At 40.5% G+C, this 27977-nt stretch overlaps 1 long non-coding RNA gene across 1 annotated transcript; it reads left to right on the top strand.

Moving 5' to 3' along the window:
* Positions 1–396: 396 nt before the first annotated feature.
* Positions 397–27733, top strand: LOC114789341 (uncharacterized). Its single transcript, XR_003749649.1, has 3 exons — positions 397–492; positions 20146–20303; positions 27429–27733. It is a non-coding gene; the product is annotated as an uncharacterized LOC114789341 (long non-coding RNA).
* The last annotated feature ends 244 nt before the right edge of the window (positions 27734–27977 follow it).

Raw genomic sequence — 27977 nt, 5'->3', positions numbered from 1 at the left:
GTTATATTGCTTATCGTTTTTCCATTATCAGAGATGCATGTTATTTTATGGCGCATCACAGGAAACTGTAATACACCCTGATGCAGGTTCAATGGGGGAGTGTGCCCATACAGGACTCAAATCCATTTCGAGTGCTAAATTACACCGCCGAACAACTCAACAGGGGTTTCGTTTGGATATTACAAATCGGCACATCACCGGCCACTCCTGGATCTGTTTACACCAAAGAGCATTAATCACTAAATTTAAAAGGGCCTCTTATGGGATTCGTAAAATGCTTTTAAGATTTTGCATTCCGCATTTTTGAAAGAATATGTCAATGCTTGTGATGAGAAAATGCTTTTTCACGCTCTGCTCCAATCGTTTCACTGCTGCTTCCTTTTTGTTCTCAAAACAAGGAGTCAAATCCATCCAGGAAACAGGTTCCAGGGGGCTGCGTAATGAAAATGCACATGAGATTTTAGAAGGCCTCATCTGTCATCAAAGATTTTGGTGAGAAATACTGGTATTTGGTTTTGTTTTTTGTGCATTTCTGCATGAAATGGGGTTGTTGCTTGAGTTCACTGTCACTACCCCCTTTGCAGGAAATTCTAATGCTAAACTTTGCATATTTATGGGCCTGTTTTTGTACGCTGCCGAGACTTATGTTTGACAAGCTGTCTGACAGGCAAGAGGCCTCGGCACTCTTGTGTTTTAAGTAAATTATATTCACAAGTCCTCTCCTTCTGTCAAATTAAACATTAAGCAAAGTAATTAATGTTTTTCTATATGGCTTCTGTAAAAGGAGATACCTAATTCTTCAAAAAACACTTTTTAAACCCCATGGACCACATATACTTTTTCATGGTACCACAATCTAATTACTAAGAGTATGTTATGTGCCAGAAGAAGGGTATATTAAAGGAGCCAAAAGAGTTCATGAGTTTTAGTCAGACTGCAATGATCATCTTTGACGATCAGGTCAACTTGGCTTTTAGTGTTGTAGAGGCACTGCTAAAATTTATGGGTGAGTGTGTATGTGCTTGTGTTTGTCCTATATGTCCATGCACGGTCAAACACATCCTCTGCAAGTTGAATGTTCACATGTCCCGAATGGGATGGCAAGATGGAAAGGACAAGTCCACAGCTTGCATTTTTAGCGATCCAAAACAAAGGTAGTCTCCATTTCAGAAGCACACAGCTTTAATATAAGCCAAGAAACAACCTACGGAGTGATGACAAGCCCAACAGGTCCTATAATGTCAGATTTTTTTCCAGTCACTCACAAAGATGGGCTCTTTTAGGCATTGAGCTAAGCCTTTGTTTTGCTGTAAAGCCCCCTTTACGTTAGGAAGTTCAATTTTAAAATACCAAGATGAATTTAATGGATAAGCCTGAGAAATAGTCCTGAAAAATGCTGTCAGTCAATATATAATGATCTAACTGACATTAACTCTAACTATTTATGATGTTCTAAAGACTTAGCGGTCTTCTGTTCATAAGCAAATCTCAAACTGTTACTGAAAATTCCAGATCTAATTCTAGAACCTAATTCTTGCACTTTTTGGCGTCCTTGTGAAAAAGGCCTTGCCGAGTTTTCAAGAGATATAAACTAAAGCTCTGCAAAACACTCTCCTTTCACCCTATTTGGCATGAAGGACAACAGCAATACGACACAAGGTTGCTATGGTAGGGAGGTTTGAGTCCTCTTAGCTAGAGGCATTTCCTGAAGGCAGCCGCCTGGCTTCTACAGATGTGCCAATGTAACACCATTGCAAGAACACACACAAACATCACTGTCAGCCAAGGGGTGACTTGGTTGAGGAAAGAGTTTGAATTCTCTTGTGTGGGTAAAAAAATAAACCTTTTTTAACCCACTGAACACATTAATGTTATGAGGCAATAGCAGTATACCAATAGAACAGGAGTAGACAGTATGTTTGTTTGTGTTACAGTAGTTAGTTAGTTTGTTCTGTTGAATTGTCATGGTCTGTAATTGGTTTGGTACCACCTGCTCTGTCTTTGGTGTTGATTGCAATGATTCCATTAATCGCATTAAGGTGGTCAGTCATGGTTTAAACCTTATGCAGCTGTCTTGCTTTGGTCAGCAGTGTGAAGTATATCAGCCTTGTATCTTGTTTGTCTTCATTCTCAATTTACAGTTAATGCATTGAAAGTGTAAGTGATTGTTTTTGCCATGATATACAGCAATCAAAGCACATGGTGCACACGATTCCGCTACTATACCCGTTAGGCCACAACTGACCATTGTTAAATGCATTTTCACTGAATACAACTGGGGTGCTTTTTGTCAAAATGATTTTAATCTTATTACATTGTGTAGGGTAGCTGTTGCTTAGGAACAATATCAGATGGATCATAGATAAATATGTATAATGTCAAATGGTGTCTTCAGTTAGTAAATGACATAGTAAAGGTCATGTTGTACCATGAGATGCCAGTGAGAGGTGTAACCTGTGCAAATGTATGAATAATTCACCTAAACACACAACACAGGACAACAAAATGGAACAACATCAGTTTGCACTGTTGTCATGTGGACAAAGACAATCCTGCTGGCTGCTCAACAAACACAGCCTTTATGCGCATTTATCGAGTGGCTGAGTGCCTCATTTACACCCATTTACGGCTCTTAATGGCTTGTTTACTTTTCACGGTGCTGCCTTAAATTGATGGATTGATGGAATGAAAAATCACTTTGTTTTCTTTGCAGTTGCAGAAGAATTTTAATTATTAAATTTCAGGCATATGCATTAAGTTGCCACATGTATAGAAACATTTTAATATTTCAGAAATCTGGGCTAGATAAATGGAGGCTAGATAAATGGAGAAAATGGCATACTTAAGGTAACTGAGAGGGACAGAGAAATCCCAGTGATATTAACATGCTTTACAAAACTTTTTGGAATCCTGCCAACATCACTAATGATGTACCATCATGATGTAAGTTTTATTGTGTTCCATAAATGTCTGAACAAGTCTTTAAATGTTCACTGAAAAATACAAACTCTCCGACTTTATTTATTTTTTACAAATCCATCCAGCCACCAGGTCCTCAACTGCTTATCCAGGTCAGGAGATAATTCCAGCAATCGCCCGGCTCAAGGAAGCAACCCCTTAAGGTAAGCACACACACCAGAGCCAATATAGGATCACCAGCTGACCTAAGCTGTGGCAGGAAACCAGGGTATCTGGAGGAAACCCAAGCAAACAGGAAGACCCATGAGGTTGATCCTTAAAACAGGATTTCTCTGTTGGCAGGTCAATTTAAGTCAGAATTTATGATTGCTTGACAGCAGCACCAATCACTGTACCAATGTGCCCTTCATTTTAAAGTAATTTGTAAATATTTATACATTTTATTTGACAAATTTAATTCTTAAAATGAAGGCAGCCTAGGGCATTTTGGAGAGGAATAATGCTTAAACACACAGGCTGAGAAAGGTCATTACAGGTACTGGAGCAGTTTAGAATGTTACAGCATAAAACAGCAGACGTTGCTTGGGCTGATTACAAAGTAAAAATGCAGAACTAGGAGAAAGGGAAGAGGGCCACTGTTAGTCGTAGCCAATCCGCACAGGTAAAAAAAAAATGTGACGGACCCAGAGGAATGGATGCGGTCAGAACATGACCAGCTCCGCAGCAGTGCACAGTCAGGCAGATCCAGCAAACAGGAGAGCGGCTAAGGCCTCCAACAGGCAACCTGTGTGGGCCAGGCATCTGGGAGTCAATCATGGGGCTGCAGCTTCACAGGTCGAGAGCCCTGTAGTGGGAGAGGGAGAGCATGATTAATTGCGGGTGGACAAGGAGAATGAGGCAGGTGAGGCTGGAAATATAAAACAGCCGTATAGCAGTACGGCTTAACTTTACAGCATTTAAGACACAATGCAGTTGGCTGAATGGTATTCCAATGGCATGCCACAGCATGACCTAGTGGTAGAGTCCATCACAGAGTCTATAGCTGGAGCACTCTTCCCTCATTTGTAAAGTGAAAAGACTTTAAAGACTTTAGAGAAACATTACATGCTTGAAACAGAGGTCGCGTAATCTTTTCTTTTGTTTCTGATGCAACCCTCCCCATTTACCTGGGCTAGGGACTGGCACCATGAAAATGTATATGGATATGTATAAAGAGTGGCTCGGCTCAGAATTTCTCCCCTCATGCCGTCATAAGGGGAAAAGCTACCTCCCTTTTCTCATGCTTTGTCCACCAATAGAATTTCACACCCCTCCCCTAAAACAAGTAGCTCAACCAACTGTCATGGCTTGCAAATGTGCAAAGCATTGCATTTGGACAAGTGTTTTTTGCTTTTGACATTTGTACTGTGACGCAGAGTGTCCCTGTCCATGCTTCAACATTTGACAAGTTGGGGTGAGAATGTGCTGTCTGCCTGGCTCAGTCTGAAAAGAAAAAAACTGCTAGCCTGCCAAAACCGATAATACTACAGTCCCCTCCTCAGAGGACATCCAACTACAGTTACAGTGCATACAGCAACCATGACACTCTGCGCCATTTGTCTTTAGAAGCATGGCGGTTCAATGCGACGAAAGGATCAATACCCTCTAAGTGACAGGCTTGCTGCCAGTCATCCTGTCACCATTACATGACTGCTTGGAATCAAGTGACACCATGGCAGCTCGAGAAAGGTCATATGCTAATAAGCCAGAGCTTGGTAGCCAATGGCAGTAAAGCAATGACAGTAAAGCAAGAAGTAAATCAGCAAAACTACTCTGTTTTTAGAGCACATGAGCTCATTACCTTTAGGTTTACAAGTATAGAATGACAGGGCTAATAAATTGTTTAGAATCTTTAAAAGCTATGGAAGGCTAAAGGAAACAACCAGTCACTTGTAATTAAACATGCTTTATAAGTGAAATATTTTGTGATGCATTGTATAACAGTGTTAAATTAACAGATAGTATTCTCAAAAGATAAAGATTTGTGATGTTTTAGGACTAAGAATGTAATTTTAAAAGAAACAACTAAAAAACTATTTATTTGTTGATGTTAGTACCTTATTAACAATCAATTAAAAATACGAAATATCAGGTAATATGAACAAACCATACACTCATACAATCAGGCTCAACTGATGTCTCTGGTCGGACAAAAAAATCTATCTTTACAAATTTGATTTGAGCATAATTTTTTTGTTTTTTTCACAAGCACACATACACAAAAACACTTTAAAAACAAGCTTATACACATTTTAGCACACTATTTACATGGACAAGTGCACATATAGAGCAGCATTCCAAATGAGCATTATATGATGAGGTGAGGGTGCTGAAGCCCATAAAATAATTTTAATTGTAAATGCATGAGGTAATTATCACAGTAAATTAGCCAACCAACTTATTGCAGAATAATTTAGGCCTGCATTCAGAAAAGAATGAATTCGAGTATCCTCTGAAAAGAGAGAGAGGGCTGTCTTTGTCATTGTGTGATTGTTCTGGGTGTGTAAAACATGAGTTTGGTCTTAAATTGTTGCTTTTCTGTAGAGGACACTGAATTATGTTCAATGCTAGGATATATATTATGATAATCTGAGTGATTTGGGAAAGGTTGTTCCTGGATCAATTGCCCCTCACAGTTAAATAATTTAGCTATTCAAGCTACAATTTATCAGGAAGAGTTCACTGTGCGACATAAATCAAGCATGATTTTCCTGCATCTAATCAATCAGCACATATTTCCATGTGTACCAATTCCCACACCATGCATTCTTAGTACTGATATTCAATTTGAAAAGTTGATTAAATGCTCCACATATATTTCGATTATTTTTCATTTTTGTACTTGTTAGCAAGTATTGAGAAAGCAGTTGTGTTAGAACTGTCCATTCAGCAAGAATAGTGAGCTATTAATATCAGCAATACTGTCTATAAACAAAGGTTAATAATAGCAATAATGAAGTCAAATGGTGATGAGGATGAGAGCGATTGGGTGAATGTCTGGACCATCACCTGACAGCATCTGGCTAGAAATGTATCCCATTACTGTACACCACAAGCATAACTCACATTTCCAGCTCCCAATGCTGGATGAAATTGATCATGCAATGTGTTGTTCACGTCACATCCCACTCTTTCACTGCAGTTGCCCGAAAGCATTATAGATATTTACATAAAACTGCTACATCTATAATCGATGAGTGCTAATTAATGGATGGTTTTCATTTTGGACATTCTATCATTCTGTCTTCAAAGCTATCTGCTCACCTTTGATGTCTGAGATTAGATATACTTTATAAAATCTGTCATACACTTGCTCTTGTCATGTATCCAGAACATGATTTGATCATACCAGCCATAACATTATGACCAGATGGAGTAAATAACATTGCTCATTTATCATTTCAATGGTACCTGACATTAGATGGGATAGATTAGGCAGCATTTTGCCCTTACTGTTGATTAAAAAGGCAGTCAATGTGATGGTAGATGGCTAGTTCACAGTATCTCCAAATTTGCAGCTCTTCCTTAATGTTCCTACCAAAAGTGGTCCAATGAAAACATGTCAGTTAATATCATGGGAAGCCAAGGCTCATTGATGCATATGGAAATACATGGTTAGCCCACACTGTCTGATTTAATCAAAGAAGGTGGTCTTCTTTTTTTTTTTTTTTTTCTTCATGTGGATGGAACCAGGATGGAAAAACATGACCAGGTTCATGCCTCCATAGAATTATTCCACAGGCCCATTTTCAGCATGATGTTATTTGTCACACTGCAAAACTAAGAATGGTTTGGGGAGCACAACAGTGAGTTTGCAATTGACTTTAAGATGTTGGGGGGGCAAAGCTGGTACAGTGGTGACACCACCTCACTTGCATGACTGCTGATGATCGGTTACTGATGGTTTCATACCAGACACCAAAATATACATGCAAAAATAAGGTGGTCAGTGAGTGGTCCTGATTGGTTTAGTATTATTATTATGATTAACTAAGCTTTGTTCATTTTACCTGCGTTTCTATAAGAGTCTTCTCGGACTTCATTTAAGATTTAATATTAAGATGGAGTGGCTTATCTGACCTCTATTTCTGACCACCTGCTGGGTCAGAGTAAATGGCACATGGGTCATTAGAACTTTTTGGTGACCTCACACATAGTGAAAGAATGACTAGAAAACTTTAACCAAGCACAGCAGGTGTGCAAAGGGTGCAGAAGAGAAAATGTCTTTGAAGTGGACTACTGCACTTCCACCCTATCAACTGATCACAGATCAGCTGTTAAAGGAGACATGTAGCTGCAGTGTCTCCTGCTCCACGCTTATCGGAGTGCTTTGTGAGAGATCTCAAAGTTGAGAGTGCTTTCTCAGTGACAGCTAATAAAAAGCTACGGCTAATCTGTCCAGGGTGTAATTTTGCCCCAACAGGGTTTTGGAGGCAGGTGTTTTTTTAGTTAGGACAGGAAATCGTGCTCTATAATGCGCCTCTCTTGCTCACCTCTCAGTGCTCTGTCCCCATCATTTGAAAAAAAAAGGGATAAAGCATGATGGTGACGGATCAGGATTCCACCACCAAATACCACAGCACCACCAAGTGGCAGACAGGTGGAAGAGCAGCGTTCCCCAGTATCCCCCCAGCCCCAAACTGGGGGAGGAAAGGGGCCATTGTTTGTCTTGTGCACACAGTTAGAGGATGATGCACATAGGCATTAGCAGATGAGGAAACACACACTTGGACTGAGAAACAAACACACGTTTGTTTGCAGCCTTGATGGATGCGCCCAGCGGAAGATTTGAGAAATAACAATTAAGCTGTGAGCCACGGGAGCTCAGGTAGCAGCTTGTGTGAATTAGACCACAGAAAGGAAGGGGACACTTCAGGGAAAAAGCTGACATGAGGAAGAATATCAAGGGGAGGAGGGGAACGACATCAGAGGCAGAGCAAAGAAGATAAGGACGAATAAAAGAGGGGGAAGAAAGATGTGAGGGAGAAGGGAGTGAGGGCAGAAAGATAAAAGGGGAAGGAACAGAAGAGGCAAAGAAGCAAAGGATAAGGGAAAAGAGGAAGACATCAGAAAAGTGAAAGACAATAAGAGGAGGGTGACGGAGCAAAGGAAACGAGGGAGGAGGAAGGGTGAGGAGGATGAGAAGAGAGATTTGACGAAGAGGCAGTGTCCCTTGCATCTGATTGGCCTGCCCTTCCTGTCTCCAATGAACGGATGGTGGGATGCGGGTGGTTGTTGCAGGGCTGGGGGGCTGCAGTGTGCTGTGAAATGTAATCAGTCCATCTCTACTCTGCCATGTGTCTAATAAATCACACACACATGCACAGTCACACACTCTCTAACTCACTAACACTGGCTAGTCACCCCCCACACATAAACACACATTGAGAAGACATTGCCCTCCAAAGGATTTACACAAATGCACAGACATATACCCTTACTACATTAACACACCAGCATGCAGAGTCATATACACTTGCAATGCAGAGTCAGACCTCCGCCTCCATGCTGACCATACAAAGATTATGCCCTGATATCCCGTAATACCAAAGACAGCCACAAAAAAAGGACCACCGTGAGGTGCATCATGCTGTTATGTGATGATTCAAACTGATGTTTAATGGATATTTAATATTTAAAAAAAAAAAGCTCTGATTACAGGAAAGGTAAAGCTTCCTGATTCTCTTATTCTAGTTCTCATATTCCCTCTCTTATCATCAGATCAAAGACTTTCAGCTGATTGTCTGGATGATTTTACTTGATACCTTTTGGAGCCAGAGGAATAAATAAGTCCAGGATCCATTGGGCTGTGTCCCACCGGAAGCCTCTTGTTCGCTTTTGATTCTCAAGCATCTATGCAATGGCTCACTTTCATCACAAGCCACTTCCTATCCAACCAATTTCTGTCATCTATGAAAAGAGCAATCAATCACGACACTGCACTCCCAGAGTCCCTTATTATTGACAATCCTCGGCGGTCTGCCTTCATAAACCATCTCTGGTCCGCATGCCCGATTAGAGGCATCAGCCTGAGGCTTTTGATGAGACTTGACAGATATGAAGACAGCTAAATATGTTGAACATTGTTGTTCCTTATTCATTGGCTGTTTAAAATCATTTTGCATTCATCAACTCTGTGGGGATAGGGAGAGAGGGGGGAGAGAGCAAAAAGTGGCAGGGAAAAGGGGGGCGGGGCGCTTCCATCAATATGAGACCTTGTTATGCTGTACCAGACAAACACTTGACACGAGAGGGAATAGCTGGCAAGGAGTCAGGAGCAACTCTCGCCATTGCGTATGAAGAATTCATCCTGTGGCCTTCTCATTTGTCAGATCGTTTTGCAGTGTATTCTGACAAACACACACACACACACACACACACACACAGGCACACACCTTGAACCACGTGTCAAATCCATAACCACACTAGCTCATGTCACTGCCACAACATATCCAACCTGCTTGTGTCTTGGTCAGCAAAGTTCTTGTCAGCTGATTTCTCATGTTACCTGCATTCAGGTCACAACACAAAGCTCATGATCACGGGACATGGTTGTGAAAATGACTGGCAGGTAAATCTTCAGCTTTGCCTCGCTGCTCACCTGCTTCTTTGCCACAACCAATACAAACTGCAATCCTGTAGGTATATATCTAGAGGTCAATCTCGTGGTCCATTTTTGCCCCTCACTTGTGAAATGAGACACTGAAGCTCCTCCATGTGGTATAGCTACAAATCCCCAAACCTGAAGTAGATGTGCAATCTGCCTCTTGAGGAGAAACGCCGCTGACACTCATGCCGAGTGCATAACGTCTTTTCAGTCAAAAGCAGCAGGACCCTGATTCTCATCAACAGGACAATCTCCTAAAACTGACACTTGGAGATAATGAACATTAATATCTTATAAAGATAATACAGAAAATTATGCAGCTTCTGCTTTATGTGGACAATAACAAAATGGCCAATTTGGCCAGTGGCCAAAGAAAGACAGAGCATTTTGGCCAGCTTGCCCTTCTAGTATCTTTGAGTGGATAACAAGTTCAACAATATTACCAGTCACAATCCCATGCCAATATCCAGTGTTTTCCATTTCATTGCAGATCTAGGTGCTTTTAGACCCCCTTTGCTTAGAATGACTTGGATAAAGGTTCCACACAAACATGGAATTCATCAAACTTTAGGAATCAAAGTTTCAGATAACTGGTGAGTTTTCAGGATGCTTTCAGTCTATTCCTATATGTTTCAGTTTATTTCAGTCTGTTACAAGGTGGTGCCGGCATGGAACTGATATGTTACGATCACATCAACACAGAAGTCATGCTCCTCACACCATGCCTCACAATATCACAAGGTTATCCTGCTCTAAGACCTGTGCCATCAGGGATTGTGTTGCCTTGAAAAGACTAAATGCGGTCTGCATCAATCATTAAGTTGATGTTGTGAGTCAGAGTAACATTACCCAGAGAATCACACTGCCTTTGGTAGCTTTCCTTATGACAATGCATCAAGTTGACCAGGTAACCTTCCACTGCTCCACGGTCCAGTTCCAATGTTTATGTGTCAAATCCATGGTCTTTACCCATTTGCAGGTTTTGTGGTTTGCAGCAGAAATATTTGTAGATATTTCTTATGTTTTTTTTTTTCTTCTTTTAAACTAATTCAAAATCTGACAACACAACTCTGAATTCACTTCTTACCACATGCAAATGATTTCAGTGAATCAACCAGAGAAGAATTATATGATAATTAAATCAAAAAACCACTTATCTGTCAATAAAGGTCTAGTTGACACAATGTCATCTTCACATGTGCAATCTCAGCAGTCACCTTTGCATTCGAATATACTACAGTGCTCAAAAATAAATAAAATAAAGGGAACACTTAAACAACACAATGTAACCCCAAGTCAGTCACACTTCTGAGAAATCAAACTTTCCACTTAGGAAGCAACATTGATTGACAATCAATTTCACATGCTGTTGTGCAAATAGACAATTAGCAAGACATCCCCAATAAAGGCCTGGTTCTGCAGGTGGTGACCACAGACCACACATCAATGTGAGTTGTGGTAAGAAGGTTTGCTGTATCTGTCAGCATAGTGTCCAGAGCATAGAGGTGCTATCAGGAGACAGGCCAGTACATCAGGAGGCATGGAGGAGGCCGCAGGAGGACAACAATCCAGCAGAAGGACCACTACCTCTGCCTTTGTGCAATGAGGAAGCCCTGCAAAATGACATCCAGCATGAGAAGTGAAGGTAATTGTGTAAAAACAATGAAGACCATGTGGTGTGGGAGAAGAGAATAGAGTGTGTAGAAAAAACTCTTTCTCCCTCCACACAAAGCACTGCATTAAACCACTCCAATTTGATGTTACCTGGCAGAAAGAGGCATGGCACAATAGAGGTTAAAAATGAACAGTTTCTAATTTATTAACACCGGTAAATAATTATTGTAGTTACATGTGAATATTGAATGTAAAAAGGTACCAAGGTTGCAGAGAAAATAAACATGAGAAGAAAGAGTAAAGAGGGAGAAGAGAAAGAGGGGGGGGGGATAAAGGCTCAGAAGCCTTCCGGCTTTCGAGGGAAAACCCCCTGAGCAAGAAGCTCAGAGGTCCCTTTTTCCACATGTGAGCAGACTTTTATACCCCTGGCCTACAGGAAGTTGTCACTGGCCTACAGGAAGTTGTCACTGACCAATCAGAACCTGTTGTTTCTGATGTCACGCCCCCGGTGCCTCCCATTTGGGGAAGACAAAGAGGGTGGGCGGTCCTGACGGCTGATACTTCACACGTAACCGTCAGACAAAAGACATGTAAAACAGAGGTGTCGAATCTTCACGCACAACCATCGACACAGGAATGTCACACTTCCCCCTGCAGACATCTGTTATGCAAGGCAAAAGCAGGCTCCCGTGATGTCCATTCTTACAATTGGGATGAGTGGAAAGAGGGTTAAATAGTTTTTTGAATATGTGAAATATATGGTGGTTGAAGGTCTGAGAGTGCCACCATATTTGCTTTATAAAATGCATGTGGGTGAATGTGAGGATAGAGGGATGAGTGGAGGATGGGGGATAGGACGAAGAAAGTTAAATGTGGTTGAACTGGTTAAATCTGTTGAATTTGTGAAATATGTCATAGTTGGAAGGCTGAAAACGCATGGGGGGAAATAAGAGGATGTGGGGATGAAAAGGAGTAGTGGAGAATTGTGGGATGAGTGATAAAAGGTTAAATGTGATTGAACTGTCACATTGTTTGAGTTTGAAATATATGGTCATTGGAAGGCAGAAAGTGTGATCACTGCTGCTCTGTAAAATGCATGAGAGAGATGAATGGTGGCTAAGCTGTCATCCCTGTTGGACAACATCTCCCACCCCATGCAGGAAACTCTGACAGCACTGAGCAGCTCCTTCAGTGGCAGGCTACTGCACTCCTGATGTGTGAAGGAGAGGTTCAGAAGGTCTTTTCTTCCACCGCAGTCAGACTCTACAACAAAGACCTCACAGTTGACCACACACAGACAAACAAACACACACTTCAAATACATCACGGTAATTATCAACTGTACGGGTGTACCCTTTGCACTTTACCCATTTTACCCATTACTTTACCCACTGTAGATCTCAATTGTACATTTGTAGATATATACATATACATATTTTTTTTTTGCTGCTATTTACCTCTGTTTTTGCTGCTATTACTTCTGTAGCTATCCACTTTCTGCCGTAACAAATGCAATTTCCCACTTGTGGGACTAATAAAGGTTGATCTTATCTTATCTTATCTTATCTTATGAAGGAGTGAATTATAAGGGTGAGTCGAATATGGGAGGAAAGAGGTTCAGTTTGGTTGAATTGGTTACATTGGTTGAATAGCTGAAATATGTGGTGGATGGAAGGATGAAAGGTTGATTACAGTTGCTCTGTAAAATGCGTGGGATTGAGTGGGAGGATGGACTGATAAAATTAGAGTGGAAAAAAAATAGGGGGTAAAAGAGTAAAATGCAAAATTAAGATGTGAGGAAACGAGGACAGGTTAAATTTCCCATTATAAGTGAATAGGAAAAAAGGAGGGGATGAAAAGGAGGAGTGTTTTTTTTTGGAAAAAAGTGATATGTATATTGAGTTTCTGGTGTCTACGCTAAACATTGTGGTCGTGAGAGCCTGTTGAAAAGTGGTCCCATGTTATTTCTATGGGAAAAGTAGCTCAGAAAATGGGTGTAGCACACAGGCAGAGTTATATATAAGTCCCTTATAAAAGCACACGCAAACTATGGGCCATTATGGGCCAGATAAACGTGTGAAGTGTGGAGGATGTGCAATGAAAACTGTAGGAGGAGATCCGTATAGATATTTTCCGGAAAAGAATAATTGTAAGAAGAAATAGAAGAACAAGATTTTGGCTTTCCAAGCTAAACTAATAATATTGTAGCACATGCACTGGTAGTTCGTTGACTTCATGTCATTTTCATTAGCAAGTTCACACACAGAGAGCAAGGTGAAACCTCACAATCAGGAAAACTCAAAACAAGGAAGAACGCCAGCAGACCAATCCCCAGAAGACAGTCATGCTTCCTGAAACACATTAGAATATTAATAAAAAAAAAAGTCTGCTTTTGCGTTTTGGGGTGAAATATTTCATGCTGGCCAGGAACCTGCTGGAGATGGAGGAAACAGGAGAAGTATTTACCTCCCTTTACCGCATCGTTTTTCCTCCTGCTGGTCCGCATCAACGGAGGGCGGCACATGACTGGTTTAGCTTCAGGCAAGGCAGGGTTCAGCAGGGTTGCTCATAATCCTACTTATTTAGGTGTTTAGTAAGGTGTCCATAGACTTCCGTCATGGTGTGAGTCATTTGCAAAAAAAAAAGGGCAAACAGAGAGTGGAAAAAACTTGGGTCTAGTATAATGGACAAAAAAATATACTCTTGCCTGGTGTAATGATGAAGAACATATTAACTAAAATAATCTATAATAGGGTTAGATTTCTTGTGCGTTCATAACAGATGGTGATATTTTCTTTTTGTAAAGTACGGGCTAGTGTCATATTCCAGATTTTATTACTGTCACGTATGAAGGAGGGCACGAGGCACAAGTCCACAACTTAAACAGAGTCTTAATTAAATTTTCTCCAACTACAAGTATAAGCAGGCATGAGGACCAAACATTGTCTGTACAATGGTTACACACAAACCAGGACAGCACAGACAAGTAACATGGACTGGAAACAATGATTAGCTTGTATAAATAGGGGAAATTGCCTCCTCCATAAACAGCAAATAGTGGCATTTTTGTAACATGAAGAGCCATTTCTGCTGGAAAGACTGTAATAGTTAATCAAAGATGGCAGCTTGCCATCGCAAAGGGGCAGTGGTGGCCTAGTGGTTAAGGAAGCGGCCCCGTAATCAGATGGTTGCCGGTTCGAGTCCCGATCCGCCAAGGTGCCACTGAGGTGCCACTGAGCAAAGCACCGTCCCCACACACTGCTCCCCGGGCGCCTGTCATGGCTGCCCACTGCTCACTCAGAGTGATGGGTTAAATGCAGAGGACAAATTTCACTGTGTGCACCGTGTGTTGTGCTGCTGTGTATCACATGTGACAATCACTTCGCTTTATGTCTTGAACGTTTCTTATTGAACTTTTCTTATTGCAATTATTATATTCTTACAGATAGTTACATTTTTAATCAGTTTTAATAAGTATGTGAGCATAAGCTAGGTTTTTCATGTGGGACTCTTTGAGATGCCTCACTGAAAGTCTGCCTAAAAAGGAAATTCTTACTCAGTTGCAAAATCTTGTTGATTGTGATCAAGTCTGACACATAACCAGTTCTCTTCCATCTTGCATAATGGTTATTGGTGACTGTCATAAAGCTGATGACAAGATAAAAAAAAACAGCAATTGTTTTCAAAAATTCCCAAATATTTGAGAATTTTTCTTTAAATGTTTGAGACTCCTTTATATAGCTTCCATTCATCTTTCTCTCTCTCTGGTGTGGCTTTCCCAGGTAATTTAGCTGAGTCCTTTCATGTGTGACAGTGCTGAGCAGCTTCACCTCTCCAGTCTATCATTTAGCAGCTGTCTGTGCCAGTGCATTAATCAGTCAACAGCAGCCTCCACTGACATTTGTCATCCCCAGACAACTCTGACAAGTTGGAGGAGGCATCTCTCTCTCTCACTCTGTTTCTTGCATCTGTTTCTCTCCTTCTCAATTTCCAGACTCTTTTATTCTAGCTGATCTCAACTCACCCTTCTGTTCCACTATCACTGCATACTATTTCTTTCCATTCATCTCCAACTTTACCTTCCTTCTCTCTGCATGTCTCATGCCCTCCATCTCATTTCCTCTGACCCTTAGCACTATCCCTCCTATCTCTCTTCATCTTTCTCTCTCTCCTTCCTTTATGCAGGCTGGCCACTGATGGCAAGCCCACTTTGCATGTTCATCTCTCATCTTGTCTCATCTATACCAGTCTCTCACACCACGGTCAGCACTGTGCTGGCCACACCTGGTTCAACAGTTTCTGCTCCAAAAATTAAATCCAAAAATTTGGGATTGATGTGAGAAACTTTGGCCATGGTTGCTGGGGGTTGGTGGCTGAGCTGAGGCACAGAAGACTTTGATGATAATTAGGGGGGAAATAAGCATGGCAGAGACGATGGGACAGCTGGGTTGGACAAAGTTGACAGTGGCACACATAGCTGCCCTTGCAATGGTGCTGGGACGGATCCTGAGTGTAAAGAAACTGATCTGCTTTCCACCTGACGAAGTGTGTATGAGGACTATCAAAAACTGAGAGATAAACAGATAATGCATAGATTAATCAACACTGAAGTTAATCAAGGCAAATTACCACTCACTAATAAGTCGACCTGATAAAGTTGCATCTACTAACACAAGTGGTCACTGTGACATCATTGCTTTTTTTCACGGTGAAGTGGTTTTGAAATTGATATGTTCATCTTCCAAAGGAACACAGGTGGAGAAAACTCTTTCAGTATTTTCTCAGTGGTGCCTCTGGCAACACATCCGGCTGCCTGATTTGTTTGAATTCTGTCCTCCCCAAATTCTCTGAAAGGAATATGTATACAGCAAGGCCAGCTGGGAAAAAATAACAATCAACCGCCTTCTTGTTATATGTTTTCAGTGTTTCTAAATATTAACTTTTGCATGCTGAAAGGAGGTCTGAAAAACTGTGTCTGGGCCTCCCAGCACACTGTGCATTTCTATGCGATGACAGGTGTTGCGAAAATTATGCCAATTTCAACAAAATCACTGAGACTGTCAGAGTACTCATTACTGCCACAATATCAGTCAGGACTCCCTGCCAGCATTTACAAAAAATTGTGTAATGCCAAGCATTGCAAAAATGCTTTGGTATTGTTTAGCATCCTTATTGATCATCACCGGGTGCCATAACAAGTTTTATAGAAGGCTTCTGTGGCAAGCACAGGGGTGGCGTGGTAGTAGCCTAGTAGGTATCACACTCGCCTATGAACCAGAAGACCCAGGTTTAAATCCCACTTACTACCATTGTGTCCCTGAGCAAGACACTTAACCCTAAGTTGCTCCAGGGGGGACTGTCCCTGTAACTACTGATTGTAAGTCGCTCTGGATAAGGGCGTCTGATAAATGCCATAAATGTAAGTTGAGGCACCACGCATTCACCACTTGTTAGTGTGACAGAGTTGGTTGGAATCTTTGGACGAACAATGTTGACAGCCGCCACAGAATTCATTGCAGCATGTCAAGAGATCCTGCATGGTCATTAATAAACAGCCTCTTCTATGGCGGATACATATTTAAAGATTGCTATTATTGACAAATTTGCAAGTGATTTTTGAAAAGCTTTTCATAGCTGTCAGGTAAATACTGGTTGGCAGCTGTGCCTGATATTGAGCCATTAATCTGAATTCTACCCTCAGCCTCAGTGGTTAATCCCTTCTTTGACCCTTTGGATTAAATCCCAAGGTCTCTATGGCTTGTTGAACTCCACAATCATTTAAGAAACTGGTGTGTGTGTGTGTGTGTGTGTGTGTGTGTGTGTGTGTGTGTGTGTGTGTGTGTGTGTGTGTGTGTGTGTGTGTGTGCGTGTGTGTGTGTGTGGGAGAGAGAGTGAGATACAGACTGTATTTAAGTCTTGGATGACTATTCCAGTCTTTGAAGCCCCATACCAGAACTGCCAAACTGCTGCAGAATCCAGTCTACCTAACTCCATTAATGCATTACTTTGTAGGCTCTTGCACTTTGCCTGCTTGGGTTCTCTACCTGCTGTTCTGACACAAGGTGGATAGCATGGAAGCTGACCTCAAACAAGCATCTGCTACCGGGCAGCATCTCCCTCTAAATGAGCTGTCCACCAGACTGTCTGAACTTTTTTAGCTCTTCAGCCTTGTAAGTAAGCTGTTGAACTTGTCAGACCCCTTCATCTCAAATGTCCAATGCCATTATATCAAGTGTCAGGGTGTTTTATTTGTTGGGGAAAGTCAGTTCTGAAGCAGAAATGTTGGCAAATACACACACACTCACACAAATCTCACAACCTTTCATTGTCCTCTCTCCCTCCTTCTTCACTGTCTGTTCCTCGACAGTCCTGCTTTTGAAAGTGATTGAGAAGCTCTTTATCCCTCAACAAGCTGCCTTTGAGTTGTGTATCGGATTGCTTCAGTGCTGTGTTGGCTTGCCCACTTATTCAACACACGATCTCCACAGATTCTCAATGTGTTCAGCGCAGTGGTCTCTCTGGCTCCAGAACCATAGTATTAAATAGCAAGGAACCAAAAGTGCCCCAGGAAAGACTGTGTGCCATAACGAAAGCCTGTTGTCATAGCTGGCAGAGGCGACCATTCAAGAAGTAGAGTAATGAAGATGCTGCCCTGTGTAAAGTTCCCGAGGATGAGATGTGCTTCATTCATTTATAGTGATTTGCTCTCCTTCTCTGCACACACGAAAACCATTCAATATCCCTTACCTTCATAAACCCTTAATTTTCTATTTTTCAGCTTTATAAACTTAATATTTCTTTCTTGGTCCTGAAAGTAACATCAGAGCATTATTTTCCATATTCCATACTTTAAGCAATTTATAGTGGGTAAGCCTAGTGGGTGAGACACTCGCATATGAACCAGAAGTCACAGGTTCAAACCCCACTACAACCATTGTGTCCCTGAGTAAGACACTTAACCCATATTTGCTCCGGGGGGGGACTGTCCCTGTAATTTAAGAATATAAATGAAAGTACAATGTGTCAATCAGAATGGCATGTGTAATTATAAAACTGAAGTAACTGTGTTTTAATTACACATGTTTGTTGCCTGCCTGTCAATCTGGATTGTGCAAAATTTGTGGATTTATTTTGACTTAATCAGTATGGATTTTACAAATGAATTTGCATTATTTGTATATTTTAAACTTCTCTGTGAGCTCTTGTTTTAGTTTGTTATATCCTGTCATTAAGCTTAAGATTTAGTTTAGAGATGCTTTTCAAGTGTTTTTGATCCAAAACGTCAGACTTTATTTAAAAAGCATTTGACACATACAGTAAAAATCATTCAGACCATTGGACACGGGACACTAAACTTTAATGGCATTCGGGATGGTGGCTATTTCCTTTCCCCCTTAGAAAAGGGTCAGAAAGGAAGTATACTGCCTGTAAAATGGCTGCTACAGTCTAAGGGCCTGTTGAGTTTTAGCATCCTGTGTTAATGCTTTGCTGCCTGGCACAAGTCCACATTGCTCTCCCCTCTCACATGTAAACCCTGACAGAAATTGCATTTGCATGACTTACAAAAGCAGGGGATCTACTGACAAAACAGGGCACATGGACACTCACTTCAACACTCAAAAAGCGCAGGAACCAAGGCATCCTGGAAAGTCAGGATTTGATCAAAATCACCTACCTCTGAAACAACTGTTCTTTTCTCCATCTCATTCACAAGGTGACCTTACAGAGGCTGCAACAGAGCAGTGAACATCGAGTGGTTAAAAAAAAAAAGTAATAATCATCAGCTCAGCACTTTTACAAGTTCTCTGTGCAGGAGGCAATGCCTCACAATATGAAGGGGTCATCCAAAATCGACAAGGGCCCTGAACTTCAAATGTTAGATAGGTCTCCTTTGTAACACAGCCCTGGCCCAAATATAATGTTGAAAACTGCAACAAAGGCGATCTGACAACACCAGCCTGACCAGGGCAAAGGGGAAAGCATGACAGATCAGCCGCACAGTGAGGGAAAATCAAAGAAAATCAAAACAGGAAAACACAGTGGTTCAGAATTCTATAAACCTCAAAATAACAGAAGTGTGAATATGAGAATAGAGAGTTCTAGATGAGAACATTTCATAACAGACACATAATGGCCAACTACCCATAGCCCCCTTCTAGTGTTAGCCCACAGTGCAGTGCAAATGAAGTGTAAGAAGGAATTGGTGAAGAGAATGGAAGGTTGTCACCTGTGTCCCCAACTCTGTCACCTCACACCTGTGTAGCTGACTTCTCCTTTTAGTATTGTGTGATATAACCCGAATTCAGCTTTAGCCACATCAAATACCCTATATTCGTGTGTGTTTTTTTATCTGTTACATCATGCCACTTGTTAAACACATTGCCTGTCATCTGTACATTTACATTTTACAGGTTCAGTTTTCCTAGAACAGTATAGGATTAAGAATACTGATGTGAGAATGGTTACTAGTCAACTGACTAATAACTACCCACCAATAACTGCGAATGGATTTTGTTTTCAGAATTTCTGGATTCTATTCCTGGATTGTGTCATTTGAAAATCTTTTAGACACTTTGGGTGAATTGTAGTTCTGAAAATGGCATAGCCTGACTGGAGTAATGGCTGTTCAGGTTCTTATTTTCTGGTTTTTGTTGTTATTTATTACAATGTGTTTGAATGGGTAGTTGTTGCAGTGCTTGCTAGTGCCTCAAGTTTGTCTTAAAAAAATTTTTTTCTTCATTACTACACCTGCACCTGCACCTAGACCTGTTTTCCACACATTGAGTTCACCCAATACTCCCCTTTAAACTGCATATGATGGTTAACTGATCACATTCTGTTGGTGTGTTTGAATGCCTATCTTGGGAGACTGCATGTAATAGTTGGGTTTCTTACTCCAGTGAAGTACCACTCCATAGCTAACTAGAACTCAGATTCTGTTTTCCATCTTTATTTCCTTATTGTAGATGTCTCGCATGGCACTATGGACGACTTCAGATGACGGATCCCCTCTCGGGGTAGATGAGGGTCGAAGGCACGGAAACCGGACATGGTGGCTGACTGTTTTATTACAAAAGTACAACATAAACAGGCACAGGGGCCAGAACCAAGGGAAACAAAACAGGTACTTAAATCATCCCTGAGGCATGTGACTATGCAGCCTACTGCATTTAACAGGTCCTGAAAGCTCCTGCTCCTGTTGGAGTGAGCAGTGAGCCATCAGGACCTGCTAATCAGGCACATGATTGCCTGCTGTTAACGCCCAATGGCCTCAAGGAATTGTTGAGAAGGACAGAAACATTCCTTTAATTTATGGATAGTTGCCTAAACTGCCATAATAGTTTTATTAATCTAGTATTGAAATAAATTAACTACATATTACTTCACTTTTTTGACGAAGCCAAAGCACCTGGACTGAGAACTGGCACTAAAGGCAAAGTGCACAAATGTCAGCATAATGACATCAGTGCCTCCTGGTGTGGTTTGCTCATAAATCATAAATCAGAATTAAGTGCTGTACGCTCCATTTCCCTAATGTGTTATGAAGAAAGATGCAAACGATGGGCCAACACTCTTTGGATGATGTTGATAGCGCATGGCATGTCTATTTACTCAAAAAGAGCTGCCCTGTCCATTCTAATAAGTCAGCATGCAGCTGTGGCATGTGGTGACTTTTACAGATAGCCAAGTTGAACTGATGAACCAGCCAAGAACCCCTACCTCCTTCTGGAAAAAGTACAAATAGGACAGTATACATATGGCAGTAATAAGCCCATCTTAACAAAAACATAAAATGAGCCCCAAAATATTACGTTGCATTGTTAAACAATGATTCTTTTGTCTGGTCATGCCAGATAAAACTCTTTTATGTAATCAGCATGCAGAAATCCTCTTCTGATAGTGTAGGTTGCAAAGGCCCCTGACCTAAGAAAATCAGTCCCTTTTGCATGTGATATACTGTGATAGACACACTAGATCGGCTCGAGATACACGGATAGAAATCCCCACTGTCGCAATATAAAGGGAAGTGCCATTCATTTTCATTGTGTATTTCTATGTGGCCATACTGAATATTTTCCTGTCACAACCTTTTATCATTCTGACCATAGACAGTGACAGTAATGTAATATTTGTCACTCTTTACACAAAACTAATTCATTTCAAATAAACCTACCAACCAAGACTTGAGTGAGGTGTGGACATTTAGCTTCAATTCAAGGCGCTCTGTATTTTACCAACCATAGTCTGATTTTCCACCTTTATGTTGATATGGAGGATGTATTTGACATTGCAGTACTGCCCGTTTGCTTTGTGCTGCGTGCTTTTCTTTTTTGTTTCACTATCAAAATAATAAAATGGTCTTGAACATGCTTATAGATGTTATTTGAACAGTCCAAGTTACTATACTCATCAGATCATCAAAAGAACCTAGGGGTTTAGCAGACGAATAGCAACCACTTCTTCTCCCCATTTTGAGTGACTTTACAAGTAATTGAACAATTGATGGACAAGCTGTTTCAGTTCCAGTCAGGAGCTGGTCCCTCTTTATTTCAGTTATGCAGGTGAGAGGTCTGGATTTGATTCCAGATATCTAATATGCATTTGACTGTAAACAGAAGCTCTCATATTCTGTATCTGAGATCTGTTTTGTAGTCTTGTGCATCAATATTGATGCACATTTTTGCCATTTCTTTTTCTTTTATTGGACTGGCTGAGGGGTGCACTTCCAGACGTGTCAACAGACATGGGAGATGCAGGAGGATGGGGAGGATCAATACGCCAGAATAGGTACGGGTGCTTGGAGTGGCGTGAAAAGTCAGGAAGAGAGAGAGGACTGGAGCTTGGGCATGCGGCCCCAGCCTCTGTAAGCGGGGGAAGCAGTCTGAATACAGCGCCTCTATGGGTAGCAGTTTCACATGGTACAACCATGGTCAAAGCAGAAATTTGTTGAAATTTTACCGCTGTGTGCCGTGACTGTCCTTATCATCTGTACTTTGTTTGTGCTGGTCTGATAACAGCGTAAGATTTTCTCGTCGGGCAGAAAGAGAATCTCATGCTGCTGCTGGTGTTTCCATCACACTCTCTGCATCAGTACTGGGGCAGACGACTAACTCCGCCCAAATCATAGTGACTGGGTAGCACAAGTATTCACAACATTAACTACCCCAATAAATCCCTCTGAGTTTTATATATTTTGTTTCTTTACGTCTTGTGCATGTAAATACAAATGCATCGGTAGTTGTGTTCCAGTCACATGACTATGATGAGGTGGTAAAAATGTCTTCTTTCCCTGGATTTTCATGCCATATAAATGCAACCCTGGTTTGAAAATGTAGTGAGTAGAAAGTAAGGGTACTTGTGCTAAAATGTATGGAGTAAAAGTCAAAAGTAATACAACTAGCAAAGTATAAATACCTGAAGTATAGATACCTGAAAATTCTACTTAAGTACAGTAACTCATTATTTGTACTTGTTTGGACAACTCTGAGTATGCGTGTGCTTTATTTAAAGGGCCAGGTTTGGTCTAAACCAATGTGGTGTCAGCATCAATCAAGGCAGCACTTGCACCTAAGAGTGACAGGAGACAAAACAGCAGAACCCCATGCAACAATAACCACACACATACACTTTCAAACATGTAGGAACGTAACAACATTTTCTGAATTTTGCCAACCAATCAAGACATTACTCCCCAAGGAGGGATCTCTGCCTGCCTGTCAGTCAATTTACCCATGGGAAGTGCAGCCTACACAACAGTAAAAAAAGTGAGGTAACAAAATAAAAAAATTGCAGGAATACAGCAATTTCTTTCTCGTTTTGTTATTGCCTACAAAATGTGCATAAATGGGAATACAGCCCAATATTAGAAAGACTGAATAGGACAAATTAATTAAAGTAAAATATTAGACACCATCAAAAAGGTCATTTTTTTAGGTAAGCAGTTCTATTTATGTAAATCCTGAGGACCTCTTTAAGGAGCTCCACGCTTAGAGACATTTTGAAAAAGTGCCATATCCTCAGAAACTAACTGATATAAGAAAAATCAGTTTTCCCACACTCTCCTCATCACTCAACATTAGACACACACAATTTTACTCTCACGTTTAAAGAACTTTAAATATAAAATTCTTCATATTGTGACAGAGGAACAGAGGAGAGGGTGGCAGAGGAATTTTGTTAGAAGCTTCTGTCGCTTTGTTCTGCACTGTGTATGCATGTTTGCTGATTAATCAGCAGAGATGTGGGAGGATGTCCACTGATGCTTAGGGATGCTGTGTGTGAGTGTGTGGGCCAGAAATGAGGTCCACTAAAGTGCAGAATCAGCAGAGGATGTGCCTCAATGGACACTTTAATGGAATCTCTGTCTCATCACGCTGGCTGAGGTTCCGCTTGCTCATAAAGGTTGTGTTCTGATTCTTTGAGGTGTAATATGCTAAAGAGAAGCTGAGGAGGGTGCTGATTATCTTCTTTGTCGTTGTTTTTTTTTTCTTCCAGTGCTGAACAGTGTTAGTCACATGAAAATGTACAATCATGCAACAATGGATGATAATCCCTATGAATTATGCTGCATACTAATGCATAGCAATTTCAGTAATAAGAGCTGAAACTCCACGTTGTGATCAGAACTTAACTCAAGGCTAGACTGTATACTATTGAACACCTAGCAGAGACAATCAGCAACTTAATGTGTAATTAACTGAACCCTCAGCAATGTATCAGAGAAATGCTCAGTGTATTTTTCCCCTTGCATCCCTTATGCTCTCTGCTGGAAAAAGGCCTTTGGGCGCTGCTGCAAAATCTCTTCTTTTAAATGTTGGAAATTTCCATTATCAACACCACACAGCATTTTTCTCCCCTGAAGGGTCTGTTTTCTGTTGAAGTAACCTGTTAACCCATTTGGTTGCTGAGGGACGCCGTTCAATCAATTATTTTTTCACTACAAAAACAAAAGGACTTTGTATGAACAGGTGTTAGAGAGAATGATGCTAAAGCATGCAGTTAAGATATTGACAGACAGACAGTCATCATCAGGCCGGGCAATATGCTTAATTGCCTTTTATTTTTTTCCTTTGGCGAGTGGACAACCCGGTCTCAGATGAATTTCCATTTAAAATTGTTGGCTACCCACCAGTAGCACAGCAGGTAGCCTCATACCTTCAGGGTTCTGACCTTGTGTGTGTGGAGTTTGTATGCCCTGTGTTGTTGTTCCTCCAAGTCCAAAGGCATGCACCCAATGGCTCGGGATAGGCTCTGGCAGTCGCGGCACTGAGCAGAAGGATAGTGCAATGGAATGTAATATTTTCAAACAAATTGTCCATATGAAGACTGAAATGTCCTCTTTATTTCATGGACATTTTTCAAATGGAAGGATTGGTTCATTTTGTTGCATTTACAGATAAGCAGAATAAAAGAACTAGAGTACTTTTAAAATTCTTAATAAGAAGCTAATAAAATAAGCTAATAAAATAAAACATTGACAATAAAAAATATTGTCAATGAAAGTTATGGTCTAATGTTATGAGCTCCAATTAATCTTTTCACAAATTGAATGTGTAATATGTGGTTACTCCAACATGCTCAATGGGTTCAGTCGGGTGGTTACCACAGAGTTACATCATGTCTTCCAATATTACTTGCGAAATATTAACCATCCCTCCTACATGGACACAAATAGCAATCTGATAGACAATTGAATAAATAAAAGATGTTGTGCATGTTTTGCATTATGAATTATAAGACATACAGTACAGGCCAAAAGTTTGGACACACTTTCTCATTGAATAACTCCACATGTGTTCATTCATAGTTTTGATGCCTTCAGTGAGAAACTACCAATATAAAAGTTCATGAAAATAAGAAAACACATTGAAGGAGAAGGTGTGTCCAAACTTTTGGCCTGTACTGTAAAAAAAACTGAACTTGCCCTGAAAATGGCAAATTCTTACAAAACAACCTAGTAGACCCTGGATCATACTATTGATGAGAAAAGGCTTTCAATTTAAGCTATATTTCTAGATAAGAAGAGCCACTGACTGGAGAACACACTAAAAGTGGATTTAACATTGTCATTATGGTGCAGTGAATGTGGTCGTCCTGAAATGTACTGTTTTAGACGACGGGTGCACATGTAATGATTTACAGAGCTTGCAGTGGCTTTTTTTTTTTTATTTGACTGAAGACACTTATGCCACTGCATGGTACATTTCTTTATTCCAGTTCCAACTACAATAAAGTCACAACAGAATTGGTCAAAGTTACTGAAGCGTTCTCATTTTCTCATCACTCTGATCTGATGCAACCAATGTTTATGTAACTTCTCTAATTTCATGGAATACTTCTTAATATTTGCTGGCTATCAAGCTAACCAGAACTTTGCTCAAGTTATGGTCTTTTGAGCATGTACCTAAAAACTAAGTGACGAGAGTATGTTTCATGCTGCATTACAGATTTAAAATACAAAATATGAGTAACTGTATTTCGTTACAGTTACCGTTTAAATGAGTGATCATCAGAATTCAGTTACTTTGTTGAAATAAATGGATTACATGGCAGGTTTTTCCTGTTTCATATGTTAGGCTCGAAAATGCTGCCTATCGAGTTGTGCTACCTAGCCGATCTGCCCATGCGCAGTTCCTCAAGTTTGCGCTCTGTTTCAGCACCCATAAATCCATTCTACCCCTGAAATTGTAAATAATTTTGATTTAATTCACTATTTATACTCTTACAGTGCATATGGACTGAGTATTGGTGCCATTTAAAGTGATTTGTACCGTTATCGGAAATGCACAAATTTAAATGGAACCCTATATGGTAGCACCGACAAAGCAGCATAAATCGTCAGAACACCGGAAACCCAAACAAAACACGCAATAAGCGGCTCTAATGTAAGCGTCCTGTTAACGTTGGTGGACCTGGAGCCAGCACAACAGAGCCAGCAGTGGCCGTGCAGGAATGCATTTCTTTCTTGGAATTTCCGACACCACTTCACATTTAAAGAAGAAAGGGATGGGTGAAATCTGATCATGCAATGCAAACTCTGTTTGCCAGCAACCAAGCTGCTTCCAGCATCAAAAGACTCTACATCCCACCTAAAGAAACATCTGTTTCTTAAAAACAAAAAAAATAGCCTTTTTGTCCTAATCAGGAAGAGGGTAATTGAAAATGCTGTTTTTTTCCTAGTGCAAGGCTACTTTTTATTTGAACTAAGTGATGGAATATGTTGGTGACCATAACAGTAAATACTTTTCAATGGCATATTTTATGTTTGTCTCATACTCTTCCACTTTTCAGCTTTATAAATAAAGAAATGGTTAAGGAAAAACAGGGCTTTTTTATTATCTGTGATTGCTACATTCATGTAGTTGTAAAAAGCATGACAATATATTAAGTAATCCAAAGTATTCAGAATACATTACTCACATTGAGTAACTTAACGGAATACGTTACAAACTACATTTTGGGGCATGTATTCTGTAATCTGTAACGGAATACATTTTAAAAGTAATTTTCCCAACACTGATGCTACTGCACACCACACACACTAGCTGTTAAATTTCATTGATTTCCTATAACCTTACAGGTCTTAACCATGCATTAAATTGTTAATTGTATGTTAACATTAGCATGCTTGTGTGAATAGCACTCATTTTTGCACTTCCGTTTTGTTTCTGTGTGTGTGTGTGTGTGTGTGTGTGTGTGTGTGTGTGTATGTGTCTGCAGGAAGAGGCATATTCTGAACCTCTCAATGCTCTTTAAGGCCCAGTTCTAATTAATTCAAAGCAAATGACTATTGAGCTCTTCTAAACACTTTGTTCCTCATTAGATTCAACAAAAGCCATTAATTACCTCTCTCTCACTCACACACACACACACACACACACGAGGGCGCACACACCTCTTCAAAGACAAAAGTCAGACACCAGTCAGAGATTGGGCCCTTAAGGAACTAAATCTTGTTCTCAGGCTTGTTTATTTTTTACTAAAACACTTTACTTTACTAAAGTAATACAAATTTCTACACTTTTTGGCTGTCTTTTGTGTATAAACCCCAAAGATGAGTACTGTACTATACAGTTTGAATGTAGTTTATAAAATATATTCAATCAGCTTTAAATTTAACGTTTATAGATATAATAGCTCTTAATTAGGGTAAAAGATTAAACATTGACATTATTCATGTGCCAAATAATTATTTTTGTTTCTCTTTTATGAAGCATATTGCTAAATATTTACATTCATCTGTTTACAGCTTTGTATCACCACCCTGGGCTTCTGTGGCCTTGCAGGCAGAGACAGATAAGCGATAGCAGCAGTCGGACAAATGGATGTCAGACCAAGAGGCAATGACAACGGCTAAGAGAGATGGGCAAGTATGGGTGGGATAAAGAAGAAGAAAAAAGAAAACCAATGGACTAATTCCAGGAGCGGATATTAAATGGCAAACATCCATCTTCTCGGTGACAGAGCACAGCTTTACTCTGTGTATATAAAATAGGAGGAAGGAAAGGAGTCTAATCTCACTCAATGCACTGCATTTTAGGTTGATACACACTCACAAACACACACACACACACACACACACATACACATAGTGACACACATAAATTAATGTGTATGTAAGAATGGACATCACGGGAGCCTGCTTTTGCCTTGCATAACAGATGTCTGCAGGGGGAGGTGTGACATTCCTGTGTCGACGGTTGTGGGTGAAGATTCGACACCCCGGTTTTTAGATGCCTTTTGTCCGACGTCAACGTGTGAAGTATCAGCCGTCAGGACCGCCCACCCTCTTTGTCTT

This window comes from Denticeps clupeoides, chromosome 4 (assembly GCF_900700375.1).
Source record: "Denticeps clupeoides chromosome 4, fDenClu1.1, whole genome shotgun sequence".
Taxonomy (NCBI): domain Eukaryota; kingdom Metazoa; phylum Chordata; class Actinopteri; order Clupeiformes; family Denticipitidae; genus Denticeps; species Denticeps clupeoides.
The sequence above is the reverse complement of the archived record's forward strand: the minus strand, read 5'-3'. Positions and strand labels throughout refer to the sequence as shown.